The 15,962-nt window shown below is 37.0% G+C and overlaps 1 pseudogene; it reads right to left on the bottom strand.

Annotated features, from left to right (window-relative positions):
• Positions 1–8,562: 8,562 nt before the first annotated feature.
• Positions 8,563–9,433, bottom strand: LOC102914703 (solute carrier family 7 member 12 pseudogene; annotated as a pseudogene).
• Positions 9,434–15,962: the final 6,529 nt, after the last annotated feature.

Below are 15,962 nucleotides of genomic sequence, written 5' to 3'. Positions count from 1 at the left end.
TATTAACAAGACAAAAAATAGGAGGAGAAAAAATATTCCTGGTAGGAAAAGAGTCAAGGAAAAGAAATCAAAAAAGAAATTTCCTCAGTAAAACGTGAAAGTGTGTAGTCAAAGACCTCTGATGCCACTTTATGAGGGAATATAGAAATGGTTGCCTAAGGTTATAAGGACACCTTTACAGGTGTGTTTCTATTTAGTATGCAGGAAATGCCTGCAAATAATATCTTCAGTGCTAAGTTTAGATTACAGACCTACAGATATGACAGACTTAAGATGATTGAAAGAAACAGTGGAGGCATATAGAATGCATTCAACTTCTGTAAGACATGTTTTAAATAACTGGGCTGCTTGGCATAGAATTATTCCACAACATCAGAAGGACTTAATGGCAGTTGTATTAGAAGCTGGTCCTCAAATACAATAGCTCACCTGGTAGAGAGAGGAATCAGCAGCCATGGAATAGCATAATCATGCTAGAATAGTGAATATACTGAAGGATCATTTTCTAGGTGAATTTAAATATGCTGATTTAGAAAGACAGGTATAATTTGATGACTCCACTATCATGCAGTGTCATTTAGTAGCATTAAGGGTCTGGGATAAGGTTAAGGAGGCAGGGAGGAGAACTACCTCACTTGCAAAAATTACACCAAGTTCAGGGGAAGCTGACATTGAATTTTTACAAAAATTTACTTCAGCATTGTAAAAAAGCAGTTTCTGATCCTGATGTTATGAAAGTTTCAGTTGAACATTTGGCTTTTGAAAAATTTCAAAAGGAAATGTGTCCCCTGAGTATAATCAAAGAAAAGGGACTCAACCCTCAGGAGTTTGTATGAGGTACAGAAAAAGGACATATTGGACTAATGAATATAGATCTGTGAGAAAAGTGAGTGTAAGTCAATCTTATAATGAATATAGATCTGTCAGAAAAGTGAAATACAATCTGCCTGGAAAACTGATGAAGGGCTTAGCTCAGGACCCAAGAATAAACAACATGAGCCAATAATTTCTTGTCAGCAGTGAAGAAGCTCATCAATAAAGCAATCAGGAGAATTCAAATTCAGTATTGGAGAATTAATGAATGATACTTCAGGAAAGCACTACTTCAGATTTAGCTATGGGTAAACATGTAACATTATCCCCACAATTTCCTTGTTATAAATCAGCTACTGGAGTGTATGGTTCTCTTTCATCAGGGACAGTAGGAATAATGGTGGCAAGAAGTAGTTTAACATCTCAAAGATTTATTGTAAACCCATTTTTATAGATGAAGATTACATAGGAGAAATTAAAATTGTGCTTCTATAAAAAAAAAGACCACACAGATAGAAGCTGGTGATGGAATTCCTCAATTATTATTCCTCCCGTATCTTAAAATAAAGCAGCTCCAGTATGTAGGACATAAAGGTTTGTAAGCACAGGAAGAAAGGTGCTTTGGCAAAGTCATTATTGATGAAAGGCCAAAATTCAAATAAGCAAAGAATGGGATTGAGATTGAAGGGTTAGTAGACATTGAAGGTGGTGTATTTATACTTTCTCAAGAGTCATAGAATAAAAATTGATGTCTTCAAGGGGTGTCTACTGAAATTTTAGGAATTAGAATGTTATCTCACATAAAACAAAATGTAGAAGGGATTCAATGTATAGAACATGAAGAACAAAAAGGGATATTAAAGCCTTAGGTCCCTGATATAGCCATGAATTTATGGAGGAGAGATTTGCTTCAACAACATGGCGCTTGGATTAATATTCCTACAACTTCAGAAACAGCTTGTAAATTATGTTAAAAATCGGATGCATTTCTGGAAACGTTATTGGAAATATTTATCAAGGAAAATCACAGACTATACAGGTTGCCAAGAAACAAGACAAGGCAAGAATCAGCTACCTAAATTTGGAGTAGGAGGCATTCCATTAGCCCAACTGCTCTGACTTTAAAATGGTTAACTAATAAGCCTGTATGGATGGAGAAGTGGTCCTTAATAAAGAAAAAATGTGGGTGCTTGAGCAACTAGTACAGGAACAGTAGGATGCTAAATGTATTGAGGATACTGTAAGTCCTTGGAATTCCCCTGCATTTGTAATAGAAAGAGTCCTGGAAAATGGTGAATGTTTACTGATTTGAGAGGTGTAAACAAAATTATTCAATCTATGGGTCCTTTAAGACCTTGAATTCCATTACCTTCTTTATTGCCTAAAGCTTGGCCTATAATAGGTATTGATTTAAAAGATTATTTCTTTACTATTATTCCCTTGTAGAAACAATATAGAGAAAAATTTGCTTTTACAGTTCCTACTTATAATAACCAGGCTGTAAAACAATATTAATGGAAACTATTTCCCCAGGAAATAGTCCAACTTTACGTCAATAATTTGGGAATCAACCACTGGTTGTTTTCTCAATCCTTATCTACCATTATATGTATGATATCTTAATAGATGCCTCTAATATCAACATCCTTAAAAGAATGTTTTTGGAGATGTAACAGATTTTATGTCAATGGAGATTGCAAATTGCTTATGGGAAATTCAAAGAAGAGATTCTCTTAATTATTTAGGATTTAAATTAAATAATCATAGAATTCAACCACAAAACATACAGATTAAAGAGATCAATTACACACTCTTAATAATTTTCAAATATTTTGGGAGATATTAATTGGTTGAAGCCTACCATTAGATGGACTATTCAAGAATTAATCAATTTGTTTCAAATTTTCAAGTTGATTTGGATTGAAACAGTCTGAGGCACTCAACAGCTGAAACAGAAAAGGAGTTGACCCAACTTAGTAGAACAGAAATTACAAGATGCCTGCGTAGATTGATTAGATTTCACAATTGAATGTATTTTAGTAATTTTACCTTCTACCCATTCTCCTCTTGGGCTCATTATACAAAGGGAGGAAAATGTTTTAGAATTGAAATTTTTAGCCCATAAACAGGTAAAAAAATTAAAAACCTACACTGAAAGTTTTCTGAATTAATTATAAAGGAAAGACTAAGTCTTTATCAATTGTCAGGAATGGATCTGACTAAGATTATAGTGCCTTATGCTAATGTTGAATTTATGCATTTGTGGATAATTAATGATTACTGGTAAAGAGCTTGTAGCAATTATTTGGAGGAGATCAAAAACAAATATCCCAAAAGTAAACAACTTCAATTTATAAGGAGAACTAAATAAAGTCTTCTCCATGTAGTGAAAAAAACACCTATTTCTGGGATGCTTACATTTTATACTGATGCAAATAAATTAGGAATGGAGGGCTTTATAGCAGGAAACATAAGTAGTGCAAATTCCTTGTGCTTCTGTCCAAAAATCAAAATTATATGCCATTTTAGTTGTTTTATTAGAGTTTTATTAATAAGATTACTGATTCTCAATATGTAGAAAACATTGTATTATACATAGAAACTGCTGAACTAATTCATAATTAACTTTATTGTTCATGCAACAACAACAGGCAATCTGGGAAAGGAATTTCCCATTTTATATTATTCGTATTTCGTCTCCTATGTGATTTCCTGGGCTATTAGCAAAAGGAAATCAAGAAATTGATAACTACTAATAAGAAATATTTTGGGATTTACAGACTCTTTACAGTATTGATATGTGAATCCTTAGGTTATTTAGATGGAGAAGGCTTATGGATCAACAGTCACCCATGCTTGTCATATCTATAGTTATGTTAGTTAGGTTTGATGAGACTACAGTTACCCTGATACCCAAACACACAAAGATGCAATGAAGAAAGAAAAGTACAGACCAATCTCCCTCATGAACATGATGCAAAAATAATAAAATACTGGCAAACTGAATCCAAGAACACATCAAAAAGATTTTCCACCATGATCAAGTTGGATTCATACCACAGGTGTAGGGACAGATCAACATATGAAAATCTGTCAATGTAATACACCACATAAACAAACTGAAAGAAAAAAAAACACATGATCATCTCTTTAGATGATGAAAAAACCTTTAACAAAATCCAACACCACTTTATAATAAAGGTCTTGGAGACATCAGGAATACAAGAAATATACCTAAACATAATAAAGGCAGTTTACAGCAAGCTGACAGTCAACATCACATTAAATGGAGAGAAACTCAAAGTGATTCTACTAAAATCAGGAACAAGACAAGGCTGTCCACTATCCCCATATCTATTCAATTTTGTACTCAAAGTCCTAGCTAGAGCAATAAGACAACAAAAAGAGATCAAAGGGATACAAGCTGGAAAGAAAGAAGTCAAGCTTTCACTTTTTGCAGATGATATGATAGTATACATAAGTGACCCCCAAAATTCTACCAGGGAACTTCTACAGCTGATGTACTCCTTCAGTAATGTTTCAGGATACAAGGTTAACTCAAAAAATCAGTAGCTCTCCTATATACAAATGATAAACAGGCTGAGAAAGAAATCAGAGAAACATCACCCTTTACAATAGCCACAAATAACATAAAATACCTTGGGGTAACTCTAACTAAGCAAATGAAAGACCTATAAGACAAGAATTTTAAGTCTATGAAGAAGGAAATTGAAGAAAATATCAGAAAATGGAAAGATCTCCCATGCTCATGGATAGGTATAATTAACATAGTAAACACGACATTATTACCAAAAGCAATCTACAGATTTAATGAAATCACCATCAAAATCCTAACACAATAATCAATAATCAATTTCATATGGAAAACAAAAATGCAATATAGCTAAAATACTCCTGTAGAATAAAGCAACTTCTGAAGGCATCACCATTCCTGACCTCAAGCTCTACTATAGGGCTATAGTAATAAAACAGCTTAGTGTTGACATAAACACCAACATATGGCCCAATAGAATCTAATTGAAGATGCTGACATTAATCTGCACACCTATGAACACCTGATTTTTGGCAAATAAACCAAAATTGTACAATGGGAAAAAGAAAGCATCTTCAACAAATGGTGCTGGCATAACTGGATGTGAACATGTAGAAGATTGCAAATAGTTCCATATCTATTGTCATGCACAAAATTCAAATTCAAGTGCATCAAAACCTTAACATAAATCCAGATACATTGAACCCTATATAAGAGAAAGCAGAAAGTAGCCTTTAATGCATTGGCACAGACATTGTTTAGGTATTTATTGCTTGTAGATATGGTATATAGTTATTGTACTTCTGTATGTAGTTTTTCTTATATTACTTATAACTTTTTCCTTTTTTCTTTTTATTAAAATAGAAAAGGGGAAATATGGTGATATTTTATTTGTACTGAAATGTGATTTTATTTGTATGTTAATGAATAAAGTTGTCTGGGTGTCAGAGCTAATAGCAAGCCACAGCAGAAGCTGGGCAGTGGTGGCGCACACCTTTAATCCTATCACTTGGGAAGCAGAGTTCTATCTAGATCTTTGTGAATTTAAAGCCACACTGGAAACAGCCATTCATGTGACTCATGTCTTTAATTCTAGGAAGTGAGCCTTTAATCCCAGGAAGTAGTGGCAGAAAGCAGAAAGGTATTTAAGGCATAAGGATGAGGAACTAGAGTCAGTTAAGCTTTTAGGCTTTTGAGTAGCACAGTTCAGCTGAGAGGCATCCAATCTGAGGAAATAGCATCAGCTGAGGAATTGGTGAGGTGCAGAAGCTGAGGCTTGTTCTGCTTCTCTGATCTTCCAGCATTCACCCCAATACTTGGCTCCAGGTTTGTTTTTATTAATAAGACCTCCTAAGATTCCTGCTACAGCACAGGAGACCACTTCCTAAATATAAAACCAGTAGCATAGACACTGAGAGCAACAATCAATAAACGGGACCTCCTGAAACTGAGAAACTTCTGTAAGGCAAAGGACACAGTAAATAAGACAAAATGACAGCCTACAGAATGGGAAATGATCTTCAGCAAACCCACATCTGACAGAGGGCTTATCTCAAAAATATATAAAGATTTCAAGAAATTAGACATCAAAATACCAAACAATACATTTTAAAAATGGGCTAAAGAGCCAAATAGAGAATTTTCAATAGAAGCATCTCAAATGGCCAAAAAACACTTAAGGAATTCCTCAACATCCTTAGTCATTAGGGAAATGCAAATAAAAATGACTCTGAGATATCATCTTACACCTGTCAGAATGAATAAGTTCCAAAACACTGGTGACAGTTTTTGTTAGAGACAATGTGCAGAAAGGGGAACACTCCTCCACTCTTGGTGGGTAATGCATACTTGTACAGCCACTTTGAAAATCAGCCTGGTGGTTTCTCAGAAAATTGGGAATCAATCTACCTCAAGATGCAATGATACCATTCTTGGGCATATACACAAGGGATGTTCAATCATACCACAAGGAGACTTGCTCAACTATGTTCATAGCAGCTTTATTTGTAATAGCCAGAATCCGGAAACAACCTAGATGTCCCTCAACCAAAGAATGGATTAAAAAATATATATACTACATATACACAATGGAATAAAAACAATGACATCATGAAATATGCAGGCGAATGGATTGAGCTAGAAAATGTCATTTTGAGTGAGGTAATCCAGACTCAGAAAGACAAACATGGTATGTATTCACTCAGAAGCGGATACTAGATTAGAACTAAGAATAATCGGCCTACAACCCACAGCTTCAGAGAAGCTAGGAAATAAGGAGGCCTCTAAGAGGGATGAATGGATCACCTTGAGAAAGGGAAACAGAGGAGATCTCCACGAGTAAACTGGGGATGAGGGAGGGCAATAGAGGTACAATCCCATTCTATTCTGCTGCCTGAGTCGGTCCACACAGAGAGAAGAGAGCTGCCTACATGCATCTCAGGTTTTAAGGGTAGCCCCGATGTCACACCCTAGGGGTAGGTACCTTATTGGTTGTCAAATGCATATGGCCAGCCTTGCATACACATACACACTAGCAACAGAAACAGATCAGCAGATTGTATTTACATATAATGTATATATACATACATATATATATAGTATATAAAATGATAAATATAGGAAAAGAGGCTATCAACACGAAAGACTGAGAACACATTCCAGGAGTTTGGAGAAAAGGTATCTTTGAGGAGATAGAGGAGAAAAGGGTGGGAAAAATTTAGATAATTTGATTTCAATTAAAACAAAAATAAAATTATATGTGTACATATGTATTTATGCATTTATGTAGGTCATTTGTAATGTATGCATTTGTAAGTGGAAGTATGCTGAAGAGGTGATTAAGAAAAGATAAAAGAAGTATATGTGATCAGAAACAGAAGGACAACTATCAGGAAGAAGAAAAGGAAACATCCAAAAGGTGGCAGAGAGAGTGGAAGAAAGGTAGTGTCACCATATTGATGACAAAATATAATGGTACACATAGTGCTCACTAATTTAATGTCAACTCGACCCAAGCTAGAGTCATTTTAGAAAAGAGAACCTTAATTGAGAAAATGCCCTCATCTGATTGACCTGTAGCAAGTCTGTGGTACATTGTCTTGATTGATGGTTGATGTAGGAGGTCATGGGTCACTGTGGGTGTTGCCACCCTTGGGCTGGTGGTCCTGGGTTATGTAAGAAACCAGGATGAGTAGGCAATGAGGAGAAATCTACTAAATAGAATTCCTCCATGGTCTCTTCACTAGTTTGTGTTTTCAGGTTCCTGCCCTGGCTTCCAAGGATGATGGATTACAAACTGTAAGATAAATAAACCCTTTCCTCCTAAGTTGGATTTTTGGTCATGGTTGTTCTGTCACAACAACATAAACCCTAAGACAAACAATTATTAAAATGCCACATTGAAACTCATCACTCTGTATGTTAAGCAATTACTAAAAAATAAATAAAACTTTACATGATATGTAGTGAATTCTTTTCATTAAATCTTTTAGATATTACAAGTAGATTTGTGTGCAATTATTATCAAATTCTTTTGGTACTGTGAAATCTGCATGAGAATTATTGCTCCACAGAAAATAATATTGCATTCTCAAAAATGTTCATTATTGCACTGTCTCTAGTATGAAAATATCAGAGACACTTGAAATGCTCATGATAGTGAGAAGTATTAGTTCAGAATGTTTAGGTAACTGAATACTATCAGAAAGTCTTGTATGATGTGTGGTGGAATAAAATATAACTGGCATTTTGATATTCCAATTGACATTATATATATATATATACATATATATACATATATACATACATACATATATATATATATGTACAATATCCTTTTCAATGCAAATACACCAAGAGTGATGACTACACGTAACAAGCTTGATAGTGGGAACTTCTGGGAAGAGAACAAAGTTTTGAAGTTGAAGTGAAGTATATTATAATCTGAGACCTGTGATAGTCTTATAAAGGTGAATTTACTCATATATTTTTATATAATTACTTATTTCAAGATGGTGGGATCACACGAAAAAAAACCAAGAGTGTTAAAAAATCTCTATTTTTTGAATATTCTTAACATTACTGAGTTTATATAAAAGACATGGCTGGAAGAAAGCTAGGTTATATATAGTCTACATTAATGAATATACATGGGTGCTTTAATTATAATCCCACATTATAGAGAAGATTGAACTTCATTATATTGCACGAAACAATCATTAAAATTTCCCTCTATATTCGAGGCCAACTCTTATGGCATACTGCTAGATATTTGTATGAATGGATTTACCTGCTATGTTGATCAGGAGTGATGTTCCTAAATATGAATAGTTTACTTGGAGAATGGCACCTGCAATCTGTGAGGCATCAGAAAGTTCAGCATCTAGTGAATTTTCAAACCTGGACATATTCTCCTTTTTCCCAATCACTAACAGCACAATCCCAGTTAGAGAAATGAAACAAAGAACAGCCATTTTCATGAGACTGCTGATAGTCTGAAATTGAGCCACTGTTTTTATCCCTCGAGCATTGAGAATTCCAAATGACCACAAAACAGCCAAAGCCAGACATTTCTTTGGGAACTCTGGAGCTTGGCATCCAGAATAGAAAAGTTGAACATGATTACCAGCTATTCATAAGCATAGAGCACCAATGCCTAGGAAATGACCAAAAAGCTGTATCCAAAGACATAGGAAAGCAACAGAGGATCCAAAAGGATTATTTTGAGGAAATAATAAGGTGCTCCACTCACAGGGAAGGTGATTATCAACTCTGCAAGACAGAGAACATTCATCATGTTCAGCAAGCCACAACCTGCCCAAATACTTAGGAAGACAGGGATGTTCAGTGAGGAGTATTTTAATACTTATTTAGGAGACACAAACAAAATCCCTGTCCCTATGGTGGAACTTTACAAAAGCATGTTTCCATGGATGAATCCTACCACTCTCAAGAGCTGCATAGTTTTGCCTTTTTCTATCTTTTAAATCTTCAAAAATAGGGCTATTCTGTTTTATGCTTCTCTGTAGTTTTCTGCAAAACCCTATCAAAAAGGATGTTGCCTTGACTAAAACATCTATTCCTTATAAGAGATTTTTTTGGGGGGGTTTTCGAGACAGGGTTTCTCTGTGTAGCTTTGCACCTTTCCTGGGACTCACTTGGTAGTCCAGGCTGGCCTCGAACTCATAGAGATATGCCTGCTTCTGCCTGGGATTAAAGTGCTGGGATTAAAGGCGTGCGCCACCACCGCCCAGCCAGGAGATTTTTAAGTCTGAACTTAACTTGGGTTTTAAAATAATTAACTTTTAGCTGGGTGATAGTGGCACATGCCTTTAATGCCAGCACTCTGGAGGCAGAAACAGACAAATCTCTGAGGTCAGAGCTAGCCTGCTCTGCAATGCAAGTTCCAGGACAGCCAGATCTGTTATACAGAGAAACCCTATCTCAAAAAACAAAAACAACAGCAAAAAACTTAGTTTTAACTTCATCCAATGACCACAGCTAACATATTTCCTGTTAATAATATTTAAAATATCAAATATGCCAAAGACAAAGTCACTATATACTAATCAGAAGTATTTTCAGTCATTCTGTTTGGAGGTAGAACACTATGCTCCCTACAGAATGTTTGCTTGCTGGGCTAGGACCAACATATAGGAAGCAATTGATAGGGTAAAAAAAAAAAGAAAAGAAGGAGAATTTCTCAAGTAAAAGACACTGGAAGGTCAGGGGACATCTAAGTCTATTACTCCACAAAAGCAAACAAAGACACTAAGCAAAACAAACCAAAAGAATAAAAGCAAACAACAACAACAAAACCTATGTAAGTAAAACATGCAAATCAGCTTTTATAAGGCATTGCAAGGGTGGCAAGTTGAATGTGCTGGGAAAGTCTCCTCATGGAGCTGTGCTTCTACTTTCTTTTTTCTTTCTTTCTCTCCCTTTCAGGAACAACACCATCCATCTTGACCTCCTGGAATTAATTTCTGGAATTCTTCAGTCAAGCACATTATTATTCTACAAGTTAAACATTATATAACAGTTTACCTCCTTCCTCTCAGTTGATACACATGACTGAGGAGTGAAGAACCCTCACCATTCTAATGTGAATTGGTCACTGATGTTCTGGTTCCTGCCAAGCAAAACAGGATTATTCAGCAGTGGAATTTCTAGTCAGTGGGGCTTGGTTTTCTTTCATAGTTAGAATGAAATATAGAAAGTGTGGTTTAATCTCAAGAAACAACACTGACGAGAACAGCTACTGTTGTAATATTATTATACAACCCTGATTACTATTTCACATATTTGCACCAAGACAATGTCTTATAGCTCTATTAGATACTATTTACTTCGAACTCAGGTGGGCAAAGATTTGAACTTCACCTGGCCATTTAGCAAACGTAAGCAAGATGCTGTTATTTCACTTTCAATAAATCATTCCCCGTTTTCTTGTAGTTATTAGGGTACATTACCTCTACTCATAAACACATTTCAACTGTGACAGTTTGGCACATGAAAGAACATGATTTTGTTACCAGAGACAGTCTCAGTAGTATCCCATTGAGGATAGTGGGCTCTTTGTAACTTGAACAAAGTGAGAAAGATATGGAGTCCTAACAGAGAAAATTTAATTTACATGAAAGGTGAGAGTAAACGAATAAAATAATTGCACAGGATGGGTCAGGCTTGAGTAAGCATGTCATTCCAAAACCAACCTCTCCTGGTCTAGGGACTTTAATCAAAATGATAGGGAGTAGTTTTATGAGGGATTATCCTTTTGGGTTGTTGTAGATGATTGACTTGCTTTATTCATGACTGAAGCAGGTTTGTATAATCCTTGGGATGGTCCAGAGAAATTCTGTTATGGCTTTTCTTGATTGTTGAGTACTCAGGTTAACTTTTCTTATGGCTCATATATGTGTATGGCTTAATTTTCCAAACTTGAAAAATTTCTAACATGTCTTTGAGAGACATGATCCTTGCAAATCTTTATGAGAAGCCAAGGCATAGGAGACCTCATCTTCAGTAACTTCTACTCATTACAAAGATGTGTTGTCTCTATCTAAAGGGATCATGAACTCTCACTCTAGATGATCCAGCTAAGACAGGGAGACTTGAATCTTGTTCCAGAATTGATCTGAAACCCTGAAGTAATATTTGGAGTTTAATGGCATCTTGGCAAGAAGAAACAGGGTGGTCGGGGGATGTGGGTGAGGTGGGAGAGAGAGCGGTTGGGTATTTATCACATTTGTATTTGTATAGTAATGATGAATGTGCCATGGCGTGTGTCTGGATGTGTGGGAGCAGCTTTGAAGAGTTGATTCTTTCCTTCCTCTCTTAAATGTGTTTTGAAGACCTTCCTCAGATTTTCAGATTTTCAAAATCTGCCTATGGAGCAGAGCCCTGTGTCTCTGCAGTGGGGAGACTTATACTGGCAGTAGCCTATGTCTGCCGCAGGAACACACGGGCTGACATCCTGTGTCTCATGTCATGGCCACCACTTGCACTGTCAGGGGCCTGTGTCTGCCTTGCATGTCGGGTGGGGTCCTATGTCTCCACCATGCAGTGTGTGAGGCAGCAGAGGAGTTCTATAGCCACTGTTGCGGCCACTGCCATTTACTCCCTGGCCAAAGGGAAGTGTCCACCAATCCCATCCATCCTGGAGAGTCCCTGTCTATGGATGCCAACTGTGGTTCTGTTTCTCTCTCAGGGATCCTTGCTGCATAGGTCCATGAGGGTGGAGGGAGGGTGAACAGGGTTGAGAAAGCTCTGTCTGTGTGTATGACAGAGAAAGCTCTCCCAGAAATGCTTCCAGTGAAACACAGAGTATAGAAAATATATAGGGCTGTGAAGTCTGGGGACAAACCCTAATTTGCATTAAGTGATACACTCCTATCATAAGGTTTCCTTTGTGGCAGCAGGGTCCTAGAGTAAAGCTCCTAGTAGAAGACTTAAGTTACCATATGTGCAACAGAAGAAGCTTCTAACAGGGAACTGTGCCAAGGATCATGCTAAAGATAAATCAGGCATTCAGGCTTAGAGACAGCTGTCAGAGAAAGTCAGTCTTCCAGAGCCACAGACATTCTTCGGATAAGGGCAGGTAGAGAGCAGGATGTCTTGCTGGGGGAAAGGTAGTCTCCTTGTTGCTGAGCTTTGGAAAAAGCTTCTGGGCCATGATAACCTGCAACTTCTGATCAGGAAGGCCTTCCAAAGACAGTTCATCCAGTTAAAAGTTGGACTGAAGATATTTTTGTCAACCTTTCCTGGATGGCATAGATTCAAACTCTACAATCCCTCCGGGTGTTGGTGGCACACACCTTTAATCCCAGCACTCGGAGGTAGAGCCAAGTGGATCTCTGTGAGACCGAGGCCAGCCTGGGCTACCAAGTGAGCTCTAGGAAAAGCACAAAGCTACACAGAAAAACACTGTCTCAAAAAACCAAAACAAAAAAATTAAACAAACAAACAAACAAACTCTACAATCCTCAAATGCCAAGGGCCGAGGGAGAATACAGCAGGTAACAACTAGTGTTTGACAAGTTGACCCACCAGAGGTATAACTCCCTGTTGGGGAGCCCCACTTGACAAAATTGTGGAGTTGCTGACTATTATTGACCGATTGCTACTATCTGTAATTTTTCTCATGTCCTACTTCATTTCATTCCTAAAAACAGCTATGGGTGTTTTTCCACTGCTTGTGTGTTCATCTCTAGAAAATATTACACTTTTGGGCACACATTTAGCTGTGGATTTCTGTTTTAAGCTGTATAACTGATATATAGAAATAATACCAGAATATTCTTTCTTACTGACACATGGAAGTAACAGTCTTCTTAGATAGTATAGTAAACCTTCATCATAAAAGGAGATAGAAAACAAATGATCAGATAAATATATGAAATATCCTGAAATGATGTGTGCTACAAGTGTATTGAGAATGTCAAAAAATACAGTGGTTGCAGTAGGATTACGTCCTATCAATTTCCCTGATTAGGTAGTGTGTGTGTGTTAGAGTTTCTATTGTGAAGAGACACCATGACCATGGCAACTTTTATAAAGGAAAACATTTAATTGAAGTGGTGCCTTACAGTTTCAGAGGTTCCATTTGTTATTATCATGGCCCAGGGCATGGTGCATACAGGCAGACATGGTGCTAGCTACCTCTTGATCAGAAGGCAACAAAAAGTGCAATATGACACTGAGCAAAAGTAACGAAAAGAAATCTCAAAGCCCACACCCACAGTAACACTCTTCCTCCAACATGGCCACACTTAGTTAAACAAAGAAACACCTCCTAATAATTCCACTCCTGCTGTGGGATAATGCTCTGGTACACTGCAAAGATTTGTCATTCCAATTGATTTAATAAAATGCTGATTGGCCAGTAGTCAGGCAAGAAGTATGGTGGGGGGGTGGGGAACCAGACTAGGAGAATTCTGAGATGAGAAATCACGGAGTTAGGAGTCACCAGCCAGACACAGAGGAAGCAAAATGAGAATGCTACACTGAGAAAAAGTACCAAGCCACTTGGCTAAACATAAATAGAAATATGGTTTGACATAATATGTAACAGTTAGCCATTAATAAACCTGAACTAATGGCTGAATACTTACAAATAATATTAAGCCCCTGATTCAATTGATGGGGAAGTACCTACTGGGTATTTGAGAGTTGTTGGTGGTACAGAAACGTCTGCCTGTACACTCCCTATGAGCTTAAGGGGGCCAAACACATTGAAACTACCACAGGTAGGTACCTTTGAGAAGCAACTAGAAGTAAGGGAAGAAACCAATAGGTCTCTACAGATCTGAGGTAACCAGAACCAATTCAGGTGGGTTCTGGGACAAAAATCAACTTCACATTAATAGTGTATTCTTACTTACTTTTGCTGGACAAGCTAATATTTTCTTTTACAGTGGCTCAAGATCAGAACAAATTAAGACAGTAATGTAGGACTGTGTGAGTACTGAAAGTACTTTCTACTATGTGTACCTAAAGGGGAAAAAGCTAGTCTCGCTTAAAAATGTCCTTGATAGGCCAGACCAAATGCCAATAGGAAGAGAGGAGCTGGATACATAATCCCATCCCTACCTGTGGTTTTATTGTCAACTATTGGGAAACAAAGTGTGTTTTTTCTAAGAGTTTAACCTCTGCTAATTTTACAATGCTCCAAAGGACAACCACACATCCAAGACTATCAGGGAAGCATAATCTGGTATGGAAAAATTTTCTTTGTTACTTTTTTTTCAAAGACACAAAGTTGAGGGAATAAGAAGGGGGGTGTTGAGCTATGTGGGCTTCTTCTGCAGTATTATTGGTTAAGTACTGAGAGTAAATGTAACAGTGCATAACAGGGATTGATGTTAAAGCTGAAAAAATGTGTCTTTCGTGGGACTTTACACTGAGTTAGCTAGAACATCTTGGTTAAACTTTCTGTGAACTAACGTCACTGTTAGGTTCATCTCAGGATCACAGCACAGCATTCTTTGAAGTCAGATTCTTTTTTTTTTTTTTTTTTTTTTTTTTTTGGTTTTTCGAGACAGGGTTTCTCTGTGTAGCTTTGCGCCTTTCCTGGAGCTCACTTGGTAGCCCAGGCTGGCCTCGAACTCACAGAGATCCGCCTGGCTCTGCCTCCCGAGTGCTGGGATTAAAGGCGTGCGCCACCAACGCCCGGCTGAAGTCAGATTCTTAACTTAAACCTTTTGTACCTCAATTCTGTTGTTAATGCAATGTTTTTCTCAGTTTATTAAGTTTCAAGGCCTCCTTTCCCAGAAATTTCAGAAACGGCCTTCTACTTTTCATATCGTTCATCTCATGGTCTTTGTGACAAAGTTTGTCTACTCTATGCCTCCTTCAGGCAGGGGTATACCACAGATTAAGCACCTCCTCCTTTCAATATTTCCTTTCCACTATGCAGTCATTTCCTAATACAGCCTATCCTTATTAAATGACAAAATTATTTATTGTACATTGACAATTTGAAATTACAGAACTTTTTGTCTGGTATTTCGATACTGTGCTTCACCATGTAGCTCAGGTTGTCCAGAAACTTTGTTAGCCCAACCTTGCCTCAAACTCACAATTCTCCAGTCTGAATTTCCTGAATGCTGAGATTATAAACACTTACTATGATGTTCAGCTCAAATCTAGTTTTTCATAACTTTTTTCTCCAAGATAGAAGGTTCTTTTGTAACTCTAAGCAAACAAGTCCACCTTTTTATGCAATTCAGATTGATGGTTAGCATGAAGATCTGTGGTTCTGGATGTCTTTGATTGAACCAAATAGCTCCCTGAGTCCAGAGTAGCAGCTGTTTTTTTAAAGAAATAAAAGTATATCACACCCAAAGGAACCAAATACCAATGCATGCTATATGACTTTTCTTAGTGACTTGTGGACATATGTCTAATCAATTCTGATAGGACATTTTTGACAGACTAAGAAAACAATTTCACCCAATTCATAGCTGAAAGATATTCCCTATGAAATGGAATTAAATATAATTGTGACTGTAGCACACAGAGTTCCAAACTCTTCAGGGTTGTTAATGACAATTCTCCCACAGTAGCACAGATAGTACCTTCCATTATTATTAAAACA

The sequence above is a fragment of the Peromyscus maniculatus genome, chromosome 2, assembly GCF_049852395.1.
Source record: "Peromyscus maniculatus bairdii isolate BWxNUB_F1_BW_parent chromosome 2, HU_Pman_BW_mat_3.1, whole genome shotgun sequence".
Lineage (NCBI taxonomy): Eukaryota > Metazoa > Chordata > Mammalia > Rodentia > Cricetidae > Peromyscus > Peromyscus maniculatus.
This window is presented reverse-complemented; position numbering and strand designations above follow the sequence as displayed.